A 15,414-nucleotide genomic window follows, 5' to 3' on the forward strand; every position below is an offset into this window, starting at 1 on the left:
ACATAAGAGTAAAAGCAGATTTTGAGAAAATATTGTGATTTCAGAATACTGAGTTATACAAAATATGCCACTATTTTATCATTAGGGAACGAGAGCCAACTAAGTAGACTGGTTAAAAACAAAGACCACCTGGGTTGACATCCTGACTCTACTGAGGTGTATTTTATATTAAGAATGATGTTGGTTAGTGTTTCCTCATATCGCTGGATTAGATTGTGTTTTCTTTTGTTCTGCTTTAGAAAGTGGAGAGACTTGGTACTCACAGCCCTCAAACACCAATTCTCCTCCTGGGACTGTGTGTGGGAATTTTATGTCATTGAAGACCAGATGACCTGCCCCTCTGAGGAGTTTTGGACTCATGGTTCAGAGGAGGAGGAATCGATGAACTGGTACCCAGCTTCGCTCTTTGTTCTGAGCCCCATCACCACCGATGGCCCGTGAAAGTCAGGCGTTCTCACACCTGTAAAAGAAAAAGAGAAACCTCAACCACTTAGATATTATCTCCAACAGTCAGAAGTATAATAGGAGTTAAGTTTAATGTTTCAGAAGTGATGGGTTAACTTGACTGTTTCTGAACGGGGTTTCTGAATTATAACATTTTCTCTATAATGTAAGGAGATAAACTGAGGAGAGGGGGGAACACTGGGAGCTAAGTTCAATGATATTAGAGCTTGCAGAGTTTGGTGTCCAAGAGCCATTATGTAAATTGCTGGTATATTCTGAGTGGTAGAAAGCACAATAAGCCTCCCATGTTGTCTTAATTTTACTTTTTTTCAGACATTTTTGAAAACTGATCCTCTCAGCAAAAATGCAATGAGGACAATATATTCTTTGTCTTCTTTTTTAATGACAGCTTCAGATCTAGGGAAAGCATTTTCTATTTATCTCTTTTTCTATACATCTCATAAAGCCTATTATTAAAAGATGTTTTTTAGGCAACAGTTCAGTTCAGTTGCTCAGCCATGTCCAACTCTTTGCGACCCCATGGACTGCAGCACGCCAGGCTTCCCTGTCCATCACCAACTCACGGAGCTTACTCACTCATGTCCATTGAGTAAGTCATGCCATCTCTGTCGTCCCCTTCTCCTCCTGCCTTCAACCTTTCCCAGCATCAGGGTCTTTTCCAGTGGGTCAATTCTTCACATCAGGAGGTTAAAATATTGGAGTTTCAGCTTCAGCATCAGTCCTTCCAACGAATATTCAGGACTGGTCTCCTTTAGGATGGACTGGTTGGATCTCCTTGCAGTCCAAGGGACTCTCAAGAGTCTTCTCCAACACCACAGCTCAAAAGCATAAATTCTTCGGCACTCAGCTTTCTTTATAGTCCAACTCTCACATCCCATATATGACCACTGAAAAACCATAGCTTTGACTAGATGGACCTTTCTCAGAAAAGTGATGTCTCTGCTCTTTAAAATGCTGTCTAGGTTGGTTATAATTTTTCTTCCAAGGAGCAAGTGTCTTTTAATTTCGTGGCTGCAGTCACCATCTGCAGTGATTTTGGAGCCCCCCAAAATAAAGTCTGACACTTTCCACTGTTTCCCCATCTAATTCCCATGAAGTGATGGGACCAGATGCCTTGATCTTTGTTTTCTGAATGTTGAGCTTTAAGCCAACTTTTTCACTCTCCTCTTCACTTTCATCAAGAGGCTTTTTAGTTGCTCTTCACTTTCTGCCATAAGGGTGGTGTCATCTGCATATCTGAGGTTATTGATATTTCTCCCGGCAGTCTTATTCCAGCTTGTGCTTTCCCCAGCCCAGCATTTCCCATGATGTACTCTGCATATAAGTTAAATGGGCAGGGTGGCAATATATAGCCTTTTCCAATTTGGAACCAGTCCATTATTCCATGTCCAGTTCTAACTGTTGCTTCTTGACCCGCATACAGATTTCTCAAGAGGTAGTAAGGTGGTTCGATATTCTCATCTCAGAATTTTCCACAGTTTCTTGTGATCTACACAGCCAAAGGCTTTGGTGTAGTCAATAAAGCAGAAGGAGAGGTTTTTCTGGAACTCTGTTGCTTTTTCTATGATCTAATGGATGTTGGCAATTTGATCTCTGGTTCCTCTGCCTTTTCTAAATCCAGCTTGAACATCTGGAAGTTCTTAGTTCATGTACTGTTGAAGCCTGGCTTGGAGAATTTTGAGCATTACTTTGCTAGCATATGAGATGAGTGCAATTGTGCAGTAGTTTGAACATTCTTTGGCATTGCCTTTCTTTGGGATTGGAATGAAAACTGACCTTTTCCAGTCCTGTGGTCACTGCTGAGTTTTCCAAATTTGCTGGCATATTGAGTGCAGCACTTTCACAGTATCATCTTTTCAGTTCAGTTTAGTTCAGTCGCTCAGTCGTGTCCGACTCTTTGCGACCCAATGAATCGCAGCACGCCAGACCTCCCTGTCCATCACCAATTCCCGGAGTTCACTCAGACTCACATACATTGAGTCAGTGATGCCATCCAGCCATCTCATACTCTGTTGTCTCCTTCTCCTCTTGCCCCCAATCCCTCCCAGCATCAGAGTCTTTTCCAATGAGTCAACTCTTCGCATGAGGTGGCCAAAGTACTGGAGTTTCAGCTTTAGCATCATTCCTTCCAAAGAAATCCCAGGGCTGATCTCTTTCAGAATGGACTGGTTGGATCTCCTTGCAGTCCAAGGGGTTCTCAAGAGTCTTCTCCAACACCATAGTTCAAAAACATCAAATTCTTTGACGCTCAGCTTTCTTCACAGTCCAACTCTCACATCCATACATGACCGCTGGAAAAACCATAGTCTTGACTAGACAGACCTTTGTTGGCAAAGTAATGTCTCTGCTTTTCAATATGCTATCTTGGTTGGTCATAACTTATCATCCAAGGAGTAAGCATCTTTTAATTTCATGGCTGCAGTCACCACCTGTAGTGATTTTGGAGCCCCAAACAATAAAGTCTGACACTGATTCCACTGTTTCCCCATCTATTTCCCATGAAGTGATGGGACCAGATGCCTTGATCTTTGTTTTCTGAATGTTGAGCTTTAAGCCAACTTTTTCACTCTCCTCTTTCACTTTCATCAAGAGGCTTTTTAGTTCCTCTTCACTTTCTGCCATAAGGGTGGTGTCATCTGCATATCTGAGGTTATTGATATTTCTTCTGGCAATCTTGATTCCAGCTTGTGCTTCTTCCAGTCCAGCATTTCTCATGATGTACTCTGCATAGAAGTTAAATAAGCAGCTTTGACGTACTCCTTTTCCTATTTGGAACCAGTCTGTTATTCCATGTCCAGTTCAAACTGTTGCTTCCTGACCTGCATATAGGTTTCTCAAGAGGCAGGTCAGGAGGTCTGGTATTCCCATCTCTTTCAGAATTTTCCACAGTTTACTGTGATCCACGTGGTCAAAGGCTTTGGCATAGTCAATAAAGCAGAAATAGATATTTTTCTGGAACTCTCTTGCTTTTCCGATGATCCAGTGGATGTTGGCAATTTGATCTCTGGTTCCTCTGCCTTTCCTAAAACCAGCTTGAACATCTGGAAGTTCACGGTTCACGTATTGCTGAAGCCTGGCTTGGAGAATTTTTTTTTTTTTTTTTTTTTTTTGAGCATTACTTTGCTAGCATATGAGATGAGTGCAATTGTGTGGTAGTTTGAGCATTCTTTGGCATTGCCTTTCTTTGAGATTGGAATGAAAACTGACCTTTTCCAGTCCTGTGGCCACTGCTGAGTTTTCCATATTTGCTGGCATATTGGGTGCAGCACTTTCACAGCATTATCTTTCAGGATTTGAAATAGCTCAACTGGAATTCCATCACCTCCACTAGCTTTGTTCATAGTGATGCTTTCTAAGGCCCACTTGACTTCACATTCCAGGATGTCTGGCTCTAGGTGAGTGATCACACCATCGTGATTATCTGGGTCGTGAAGATCTTTTTTGTACAGTTCTTCTGTGTATTCTTGCCGCCTCTTCTTAATATCTCCTGCTTCTGTTAAGTCCATACCATTTCTGTCCTTTATCGAGCCCGTCTTTGCACGAAATGTTCCCTTGGTATCTCTAATTTTCTTGAAGAGATCTCTAGTCTTTCCCATTCTGATGTTTTCCTCTATTTCTTTGCATTGATTGCTGAGGAAGGCTTTCTTATCTCTTCTTGCTATTCTTTGGAACTCTGCATTCAGATGCTTATATCTTTCCTTTTCTCCTTTGCTTTTCACTTCTTTTCTTTTCACAGCTATTTGTAAGGCCTCCCCGGACAGCCATTTTGCTTTTTTGCATTTCTTTTCCATGGGGATGGTCTTGATCCCTGTCTCCTGTACAATGTCACAAACATCAGTCCATAGTTCATCAGGCATTCTATCAGATCTAGTCCCTTAAATCAATTTCTCACTTCCACTGTATAATCATAAGGGATTTGATTTAGGTCATACCTGAATGGTCTAGTGGTTTTCCCTACTTTCTTCAATTTAAGTCTGAATTTGCTAATAAGGAGTTCATGGTCTGAGCCACAGTCCGCTCCTGGTCTTGTTTTTGCTGCCTGTATAGAGCTTCTCCATCTTTGGCTGCAAAGAATATAATCAGTCTGATTTCAGTGTTGACCATCTGGTGATGTCCATGTATAGAGTCTTCTCTTGTGTTGTTGGAAGAGGGTGTTTGCTATGACCAGTGCATTTTCTTGGCAAAACTCTATTAGCCTTTGCCCTGCTTCATTCCGTATTCCAAGGCCAAATTTGCCTGTTACTCCAGGTGTTTCTTGACTTCCTACTTTTGCATTCCAGTCCCCTATAATGAAAAGGACATCTTTTTTGAGTGTTAGTTCTAAAAGGTCATGTAGGTCTTCATAGAACCGTTCAACTTCAGCTTGTTCAGCATTACTGCTTGGAGCATATACTTAGATTACTGTGATATTGAATGGTTTGCCTTGGAAACGAACAGAGATCATTCTGTCGTTTTTGAGATTGCATGCAAGTACTGTATTTCAAAGTCTTTTGCTGACCATGATGGCTACTCCATTTATTCTGAGGGATTCCTGCCTGCAGTAGTAGATATAATGGTCATATGAGTTAAATTCACCCATTCCAGTCCATTTTAGTTTGCTGATTCCTAGAATGTTCACTCTTGCCATCTCTTGTTTGACCACTTCCAATTTGCCTTGATTCATGGACCTGACATTCCAGGTTCCTATGCAATATTGCTCTTTATAGCATTGGACCTTGCTTCTATCACCAGTCACATCCACAACTGGGTATTGTTTTTACTTTGGCTCCATCCCTTTATTCTTTCTGGAGTTACTTCTCCACTGATCTCCAGAAGCATATTGGGCACCTACTGACCTGGGGAGTTCCTCTTTCAGTATCCTATCATTTTGCCTTTTCGTACTGTTCATGGGGTTCTCAAGGCAAGAATACTGAAGTGGTTTGCCATTCCCTTCTCCAGTGGACCACATTTTGTCTTAACTCTTCACCATGACCTGCCCGTCTTGGGTGGCCCCACGGGCATGGCTTAGTTTCACTGAGTTAGACAAGGCTGTGGTCCTAGTGTGATGGCTCCATCCCTGCATTTTTCTGGAGTTATTTCTCTACTTATCTCCAGTAGCATATTGGGCACCTACTGACCTGGGGAGTTCATCTTTCACTGTCCTATCTTTTTGTCTTTTCATACCGTTCATGAGGTTCTTGTGGCAAGAATACTGAAGTGGTTTGCCATTCCCTTCTCCAGTGGACCACATTTTGTCTTAACTCTTCACCATGACCCAGTCCATCCTGGGTGGCTCTATGTGGCATGGCTCATAGTAGTTTTTTAGGAATAGTACTATTTTAAAGTTGAAAAGGTAAGAGGAAATTTAGAAAAAGAGATTAGAATCCAAAGAACAACTCTTTAATAATGTAATTTCAGACATTCTAGTCAACCCAAGCATAGAAGGACTTTTATGCTTAGACTTAACATGCATGGTGTTAGAGCTCATGTTCTAAACCCATATGAACCATCCTGCTTAAATAATTTTATTAGTGTAGAACACAGAACACAGTAGAGTGTCTCAGGCAGTCTGCTCTGTGACAAGTGGCCAGAAACATATCCACACTGAGATGGGCCTATAATAGGTCATAAGGCACCAGGTAGCCTACCTCACATGTAACTCAGCATAGAGGCAGAAGTACCTCTTCTCTTCAGCCCCCAGCTCCATGCAGTCCTTGGAAGACTTCCTGCAAAAGTTTATGCTACCTGCATATATGATTTGTATAAAAAATGTTAGCTACATTAGCAGCTCCAAACAAGCTAATCTATGTAACAGGATTAAAAAGCCTGTTAAGCCACAAAAGTTTCTCCCTAGACAGGCCAACCTTTCTGGAGCCTATCATGAAGTCCACAAATCAAGAAAGAATTATAATGGAAAAACCCTGCTTCTTAGGATCAAAACACTGGATAGCTGAATAGTCACTTAAAAATCAAGTCCCATAGATCTCAATCAGTGAAGGATTTTATACACTTTTTTCTTGGACTTGTGAAATGTTTCTTTTTCTCTTTCTTCCAGATTTGGCTCTCAATCTTAGCATAGAGCATACATGTAGTGTTCATACAGATGACTCATTTTAGCATCTTAGCTAACAAGGAGAACAGTGTAAGGAGAGCTTTAAAAAACATGGCTTGTATTTTCACCTATGTCTGCAAATGAGCACTTTCTATCTTGGGATTTTGTGATACCTCAAATACACTGCAGAGACTGGGCTGTGGTGCAAGTAGATTATTTTCTTCATACACCTAACTCCTCATCAACGTCTAGGCCCTCAGGTTATGAACAGATGAGATTGTACCACCACCCAGAACAAAAATCACCAGCCCAAACAGTGTGTTCCTATCTTTAATCTGTGTCTGTCTCCACCTGAGACACTCTCTGTGGAGAGAAAGTTGGGCATGGATGGGGAGGGAGTGGGGAGAAGATGTCTAGGTCAGGAGAACATAAGAGGTTTCCTGGAGTTACTAGGACTCTACCTGCTCTCTCCCCCTCGTTCCTGGTGGTTGGCAGTATAATGGTTCCCTCGCAGATGTTCACATCCTAATCCCTGGACTCTGTGAATTTGTTACCTTATGTGAAGAAAAGGACTTTGCAGATGTGATTAACCCTGGATTATCTGGATGATGCAATCTAATCTCACAAATCTTTCAAAAGGGAGGCAGAAGAGTGGGGCAGGAGACAAGATGTGAGAAGGTCTCAATCAGTCACTGCTCACTTTGAAGATGGAGAAGGGGGCCATGAGCCAAGAAACGCAGGTGGCCTCTAAAAGTGGTGACCAGTGCTCAGTATACAGCCAGCAAGAAGTTGGGGACCTTGGTTCTGTAGTTGAAAAGAACTGAATTCTTCCAACAAGTTGAATGAGCAGAAAACAGATTATCCCCTAGAAAGAAATACAGTCTATGGACGTCTTGATTTTAGCCCAGTGAGAGAGAGCTTTCTAGACTTCAGACCTACATAACTGTAGGATAATAAATTTGTGTCCGTTTTAGCCTCCAAATTTGTGGTGATTTGTCACAATAGTGATAGAAAATTAAGATATTCCTGTTCCTTCTGTTCATTTTATGGTCACACCCATTTGCTGTCCTCAGTTATTTTTCTGGCTTGTCAAACAACATCTAAGATTAAAAATACTAATGACAACCTTTGTGCTGTACTGTGCTTAGTTACTCAGTTGTGTCTGACTCTTTGTGACCTCATGGACTGTAGACCACCAGCCTCCTCTGGGGATTCTCCAGGCAAGAATACTGGAGTGGGTTGTCATGCCCTCCTCCAGGGGATCTTCCCAACCCAGGGAGTGAACCCAGGTCTCCTGCATTGCAGGTGGATTCTTTATAGTCTAAGCCACCAGGAAAGCCATTACCTGAATTATGGTATCTAATTTTCACAGTAGTAGTTGAGGTAGGTACTACTATTTCCCCCAGTTTGCAGGTGACTAAACCAAGACTTGGAAAGGTTAATAGCTCAATGTCAGATTGCTGTTTAATAAATGATACTACCTAGATATCAACTGGGAATGCTTTATGCCTCTGATCCAAGTAAGAATGACTGAAATGCTGACAGTTTCTCAGCTTGTGAAAATCTGAAGCCCTTCCCAGAAATTTGGTGAAGTATGACTTTCACATTCTTTTCAATAGCTAATGTAAAACATTAGAAATTTGAGAATTGTGAGGTTTAACTACTTCCTTTTGAAACTTGCCATCCTATATAAATTAAAGGAAATCTCACTTCAAATTCTGCCACAAGTACAAGCATTTATTAAACAAATATTCATTAGCATGCAGGACCAACACAGTTCGTACAAATATGGATTAGCAAGTTCCAAAATTTTATCCTTTAGATGCTCCAACCCCACCTTGTACAAAAGATTTGCTCAAGCAGGTGTAACTACATTCCAGAGACAAGATTCTGTTACATTTGGAGGTAGCGCAAGCAACTATCAATCCTCTTAAGCTAATGGTAGAGCGCACAACTTCTTAGAGGTTAAAGCATGGATGTTGTGATGGTTACTTTCATCTGTCAACCTGAGGGCTGTGAGGGGCCCAGCTATTTGGTCAAATATTATTCTGGGTGTTTCTGTTAGGCTATTTTTGGATGAGATTAACATTTAAATTGGTAGAATGAGTAAAGAAGATCCCCCTCCACAATGTGGAGTCATCATTATCTAACCATTTGAATGCCTGTGTCAGTTCACTCTTCCAAGAGTAAGAGATAATTCTTCCAGCCTGACCATGTTTAAAGCTGAAAAACAAAAGTGAAAGTCGCTCAATCCTGTCCAACTCTTTGCAACCCCATGGATCCTACAGTCCATGGAATTCTCCGGGACAGAATACTGGAGTGGGTAGACTTTCTCTTCTCCAGGGGGTCTTCCCAACCCAGGAATTGAACCCATGTCTCCTTCATTGCAGGCAAATTCTTTACCAGCTGAGCTGCAAGGGAAGCCCAAGAATACTGGCGTGGGTAACCTATCCCTTCTCCAGTGGATCTTCCCAACCACTAATTCCTGGTGCGTTAAGGTCAATAGTCTGCCGCTGAAGTTGAAATTTATACTAATTGGCATATATACAATATTGCAGAGTCTATGCTGAAGAACTTTAAATCTTAGAGGTTATAATGTTCTGTCTTTTTTGCCCTATATCAATTCAGCTACACATACATATTTCTCTATTAAGAAATTCACTCCCAGAAAACATGTTTTGCATTTGGTCAATTTTAAGCTGGTTCTTCCTATTTTTACTCACTCTTTCTAGCAGGAAAGAAACAAGTTGTTCGTCTTGTCTTCTGCTTCTGTTGTTCTTGAGCATGCACTTAGGGTCTCACTCTTTCTTCCTTAGCATTTCTCAAAGCATATCCCTCCCCCAAATCCACTGTTATTCCTGAGAAGAATTCTCATGACTCTATTTGTTCGTCCTTTCCACATGAGCATTTTAATCCAGGTCTCTCTGAATTTAAAGCCTGAACTTTTAGCCATGATATTGTACTGGATCACATGTACTACACTATTTAACACCAAGAACAGTGTGACTCTAAAACAAGTACAAGAGAGCATGCAACTGCTCGTAAGACTTGGGATATTTAGTTAAAACTTGATTGACAGTGATTAATTTAAGAGCAGTTATACTACTGGATTTTAGAGGAGAAATGAAATGTAAACAAAATAATTTTGGAAAAGTCCTTAATTTTGTATTTAAATGGTAGAAATATGTATGTTTGAAATAACTTCAGTATAGTTTCAAGCAGCATGTCAACAAATGGAATTTAAGGAAGTTCTAATTATTGTTTTTTGAGCAGATGTGTAATTTTGGCTAAACCTCCATGCTTCACTTGCTGGTAAATAATCTCTCATCCTTAACTAGTATGAGTATGTAGATTCTATTAACTATACCTCTGGGTATATCTATAATTCTATCTATGTGGAAGATACATATGCATATAGACTTTTGTAAACTATTTGCTATGGCTCAAATTATTCCCACCTCATGGCTCCCACATATTTATTAGAGTCTAAGTGAATTACATATACTTATGCTGAGACCCAGTGTGCAAAAACTATTTACCCCTTAAACAGAAATTTTTGTGTATCTTTCAAAAAAGTCCAGTTTAGTCATTGGTCTCCCACTCAAATATTTTGTACTTTTCATTCAAGTTGCTAGATCTATAGGGATAATAACCATCATGAATTCAAAATTGTGGTAGAAAGTTGGATGATACTTCAAGTTTAAGATGGCTTTGTGCTTGAAGTATGATTAAAAGAATATGCCTCTGTAATCTCTCTTCAGAGGCTGTCGTACAATAGGAAAAGCAAATTCAAGTGTCATCAGGGGCCAAGCAGCTAACACAGGATAGAAATGGACTAGATGAGGGCTCTAGTAAAGTCGGTTACGCACGATCCTCTCAAAACCAGCAATTGTCTCTAGTCTCATCTACAAGGGCCCAGAGTTGCCACCTAGCCTAGTATTTTTTAAGCAAAGCTAGAAATCTATACTTTTGTGTAAAATTTACAGACATTACATTATTGGCTCAATTTCTTTAAAAAATAAAATCCATCTGTGATTTTGGTCCATTTGTTGTGACAAAACCACCAGGTTGCAACTGGTATTCTACACTGATAATTAAAACAAAAAGCAAAACTTCCCTGTTGGTGCTCTATCCATCCTCTTTGCTTGGCAAAGAAATCTGTTAACAGTTGAATTTAGAATTTCTTAAACATATTTCAACAAAAATCTGTTTTTCTTTTGTTGAGGAGGGTGTATGAGGACATGATATCCATAACTTTTATTTTTTCAGCTATTTGGTATTATGCATTTAGAGATGCTCTGGGAACAGAAATCCTCTGCATGATCTCTGACTCTACATTTCTATGAAGTTGTCCTTCCCACAACAAAATAAGACAAAGACTTAGTTCTCTAAGTTAAATTCTCTCTGAGTTTATGGTACCAGTGGTTTTTAAAATAGTGCCTTTTTGTTCCTCAGTGGAAATAATAAATAAAGCTCTGTAACTTTCTTTCCTGAACTTTAAAAGAGCAATGCTAGGGACTTGGGTTAGGAGCAATGGAGAATCACCACTTAACAGGTACAGGGTTTCTTTTTTGAGTGATTAAAAAATGTTCTGAAATTAGATAGATGTGATGGTTGTACAACATGGTAAATGTACTGGAAGTCACTGAATTTTACACTTTGAAATGGTTTAACTAGAGAATTTTGTTATGTGAATTTTGCTTCAATTTAAGCAAAAATGCCATTGCCACAGGGCCAAGATGCATTATTATCATTAGAGAGGTTTACAGTGTCAGGTAAGGATGCTGTATTTCCTTATTTTATTTTCTGAATAGCTAGCTACATTTCTTAAGCTCTTATATAATTCTTAACCTCTCTAATATTCAACCTCTCTAATATATGTGTGGTTTCCATAGTGTAGTGGTTACCATGTTTGCCTAACATGCAAAAGATCCTGGGTTCGACGCTAGGAGGAAACAGGTCCCCTTGTGGGCTTCTCTGACAGCTAAGTTGGTAAAGAATCCACCTGCAATGCAGGAGACCCAGTTCGATTCCTAAGTGGGTCAGAAGATCCGCTGGAGAAAAGATAGGCTACCCAATCCAGTATTCCTGGGCTGCCCTTGTGGCTCAGCTGGTAAAGAATCTGCCTGCAATGCAGGGGACCTGGGTTTGATCCCTGGGTTGGGAAGACCCCCTGGAGAAGGGAAAGGCTGCCCACTCCAGTATTCTTGCCTGGAGAATTCCATGGACTGTATAGTCCATGGGGTTGCCAAGAGTCGGACACGACTAAGCAACTTTCACTTCACTCTAATATTCAACCTAAATTTTTCTTGTAGATATTTAAACATTTCTGATCTATGTTTATAGATGCTGTGAACTGAATTGTGACTCCCTTCCCGCCCCCCCCCCCCCCCCACCACCACCAAATTCATAAGTTGAAGCTTTAACCGCTAATGTGACTGTATTTGGAGATAGTACCTTTAGGAGCTAATTAAGGTTAAATGCAGAGTACATCATGAGAAACGCTGGGCTGGAGGAAGCACAAGCTGGAATCAAGATTTCCAGGAGAAATATCAGTAACCTCAGATATGCAGATGACACCACCCTTATGGCAGAAAGTGAAGAGGAACTAAAAAGCCTCTTGATGAAAGTGAGAGAAGAGAGTGAAAAAGTTGGCTTAAAGCTCAACATTCAGAAAATGAAGATCATGGCATCTGGTCCCACCACTTCATGGGAAATAAATGGGGAAACAGTGGAAACAGTGTCAGACTTTATTTTTTGGGGCTCCAAAATAATGGCAGATGGTGACTGCAGCCATGAAATAAAAAGACGCTTACTCCTTGGAAAAAAAGTTATGACCAACCTAGATAGCATATTCAAAAGCAGAGATATTACTTTACCAACAAAGGTCTATCTAGTCAAGGCTATGGTTTTTCCTGTGGTCATGTATGGATGTGAGATTTGGACTGTGAAGAAAGCTGAGCGCCAAAGAATTGATGCTTTTGAACTCTGGTGTTGGAGAAGACTCTTGAGAGTCCCTTGGACTGCAAGGAGATCCAACCAGTCCATTCTGAAAGAGATCAGCCCTGGGATTTCTTTGGAAGGAATGATGATAAAGCTGAAACTCCAGTACTTTGGCTACCTCATGCGAAGAGTTGACTCATTGGAAAAGACTCTGATGCTGAGAGGGATTGGGGGCAGTAGGAAAAGGATGACAGATGATGAGATGGCTGGATGGCAATCACTAACTCCATGCACATGAGTTTGAGTGAACTCTGGGAGCTGGTGATGGACAGGGAGGCCTGGCGTGCTGCGATTCATGGGGTCGCAAAGAGTCAGACACGACTGAGCGACTGAACTGAACTGAACTGAACTGAGGTCATAAAGGTGGAGTCCTGATCCAATAGAATTGGTGGACTTTTAAAAAGGAAAAGATTCTCTCTCTCTCTCTCTCTCTCTTTCTCTGTGTCGCCCATGCCCCACCACCCCCGCCTCCCCGCCAATGCATGCACTGAGAAAAGGCCATGTGAGTATATAGCAATAGAGTGGCCATTCTTAAACCAGGAATAGAGCCCTCACCAGAACTTAACTATGTTGGTATACTGATCTCAGACTTCCAGCCTCCACACTGGGAGGAGATAAATTTTTATTTTTTAAGCCACCCTTTATATGGTATTTTGTTGTAGCAACCAGAGCTAAGCCTTTAAATGAATGAGAATTAATTAACCTGGTACTCTGTGACAGTCTACTGGGATGAGTTGGGGTGAGATGGGGAAGGAAGATTCAAGAGGGAGGGAACATATAGCTGATTCATGTTGATGTATGGCAGAAACCAGCACAACATTGTAAATCAATTATTCTCTAATTAAAAATAAATTAAAAAAAAGAATTAACCAGTAACCACTGGGCGAGAGTCAAGTGTGGACAGACATCACTCCAGGTTTAGATTCATGCCCACAGCTTCTTAATAGAGATCAAGCTCTGAACCTTTGGAGTGGGAGCACTGACTCCAAGACCCTAGACTACCAGAGAACTAACCCTAGGGAGTATCAAATAATGAGAACTCACAGAAAGGAAACCACTTGAATACAAGACCCAGCATCACCCAACCACCAGTAGCACCCCATGCAGGACGTCTCATCTAAACAACAAACAAAAATACGAATCCAATCATCAGCAGACAGGGTTACCACCTTACTCAGCCTTGCCCATCAGAGGAAAAACAAACAAACAAAAAACCAAAAACTCAGCACAAATCTCACCCTATATGAAGCTCACACAAACCACTGGACCAACATTAGCAGGGCAGAAACCAAAAGGAGGAAAGAATTCAACCTTCTTCAAGGAAAGACTTCAACTTTCCTTGAAGCCTGAGAAAAGGAGACCTCAAAAACAATAACTTAGAAAAAAATAATGAAAAGGCAGAGAAATACTGCACAAATGAAGGAACAAACTAGAAACACAGAAGTCCAAATAAAAGAAGAGGAAATAAGCAAACTACCTGAAAAAGAATTCAGAACAATGATAGTAAAGATGATCAAAAACCTTGAAAACAAAATGGAGAAAATGCAAGAATCAATTAGCAAAGACCTAGAAGAATTAAAGAATAAACATACAGAGACAAACAACAGGATTATGGAAATTAAAAATACTCTAGAAGGAATCAATAATAGAATATCTGAAGCAGAAGAATGAATCAGTGAGCTGGAAGATAAAATGGTGGAAATAACTTCTGATGAGCAGAATAAAATAAAAAGAATGAAAAGAGCTGAGGACAGTCTCAGAGACCTCTGGTACCATATCAAATGCACCAACATTCAAATTATAGGGGTCCCAGAAGAAGAAGAGAGAAAGAAAGGGTATGAGAAAAATTTTGAAGAGATTATAGTTGAAAATTTCCCCAACATGGAAAAGGAAATAGCCAATCAAGTCCAAGAGGCACATAGAGTCCCATACAGGATAAACCCCAGGAGAAACACACCAAGACACATACTAATCAAACTAACAAAGACAAAACACAAAGAAAGAATATTAAAAGCAGCAAGGGAGAAGCAATAAGTAACATACAAGGGAAACCCCATATGCTTAACAGCTGATCTTTCAGCAGAAACTCTGCAGGCCAGAAGGGAATGGCAAGATACATTTAAAGTACTGAATGGGAAAAATCTACAACCAAGATTACTGTACCCAACAAGGATCTCATTCAAAATTGATGGAGAAATCAAAAGCTTTTCAGACAAGCAAAAGTTAAGAGAATTCAGTACCACCTAACCAGCTTTACAACAAATGTTAAAGGGACTTATATAGTCAAGAAATACAACAGAAGAGAAAAGATCTACAAAATCAACCCCAAACAAACAAAAAAAAGGCAATAGGAGTGTGTGTGTGTATATATATATATATAAATAATTAATTTAACTGTAAATTGATTAAATGCTTCAACCAAAAGACACAGACTGGCTGAATGGATACAAAAACAAAACCCATATATATGTTGTCTACAAGAAACCCACTTCAGACCTCAAGACACATATAGACTGAAAATGAGAGGGTGGAAAAATATATTCCATGCAAATGGGAAGCAAAAGAAAGCTGGAGTAGCAATCCCCATATCAGACACAATAGACCTTAAAATAAAAACAATTACAAGAGATAAGGAAGGACACTACATAATGATCAAGGGATCAGTCCAAGAGGAAGACATAACAATTGTAAATATCTATGCACCCAACATAGGAGCACCTCAATACATAAGACAAACACTAACAGACATAAAAGGAGAAATTGACAGTAACACAATAATAGTAGGGGACTCTAACACCCCATTCACACCAATGGACAGATCATCAAAACAGAAAATTAATAAGGAAACACAAGTCTTAAATGATACATTAGATGAGATGGATCTCATTGATATCTTCAGGACATTCCATCCAAAT

General features: G+C 40.2%; 1 long non-coding RNA gene across 1 annotated transcript in view; it reads right to left on the reverse strand.

The window, feature by feature from the left end:
- The window catches only part of LOC132346322 (uncharacterized), a 66,114-nt gene that overhangs the window by 8,441 nt on the left and 42,259 nt on the right, over positions 1 to 15,414 (reverse strand). Inside the window, exon 2 of the long non-coding RNA XR_009496108.1 lies at positions 264 to 460. This is a non-coding gene — a long non-coding RNA (uncharacterized lncRNA). The remainder of the gene's footprint in view (positions 1 to 263; positions 461 to 15,414) is intronic.

This window comes from Bos taurus, chromosome 10 (assembly GCF_002263795.3).
Source record: "Bos taurus isolate L1 Dominette 01449 registration number 42190680 breed Hereford chromosome 10, ARS-UCD2.0, whole genome shotgun sequence".
Taxonomy (NCBI): Eukaryota; Metazoa; Chordata; class Mammalia; order Artiodactyla; family Bovidae; genus Bos; species Bos taurus.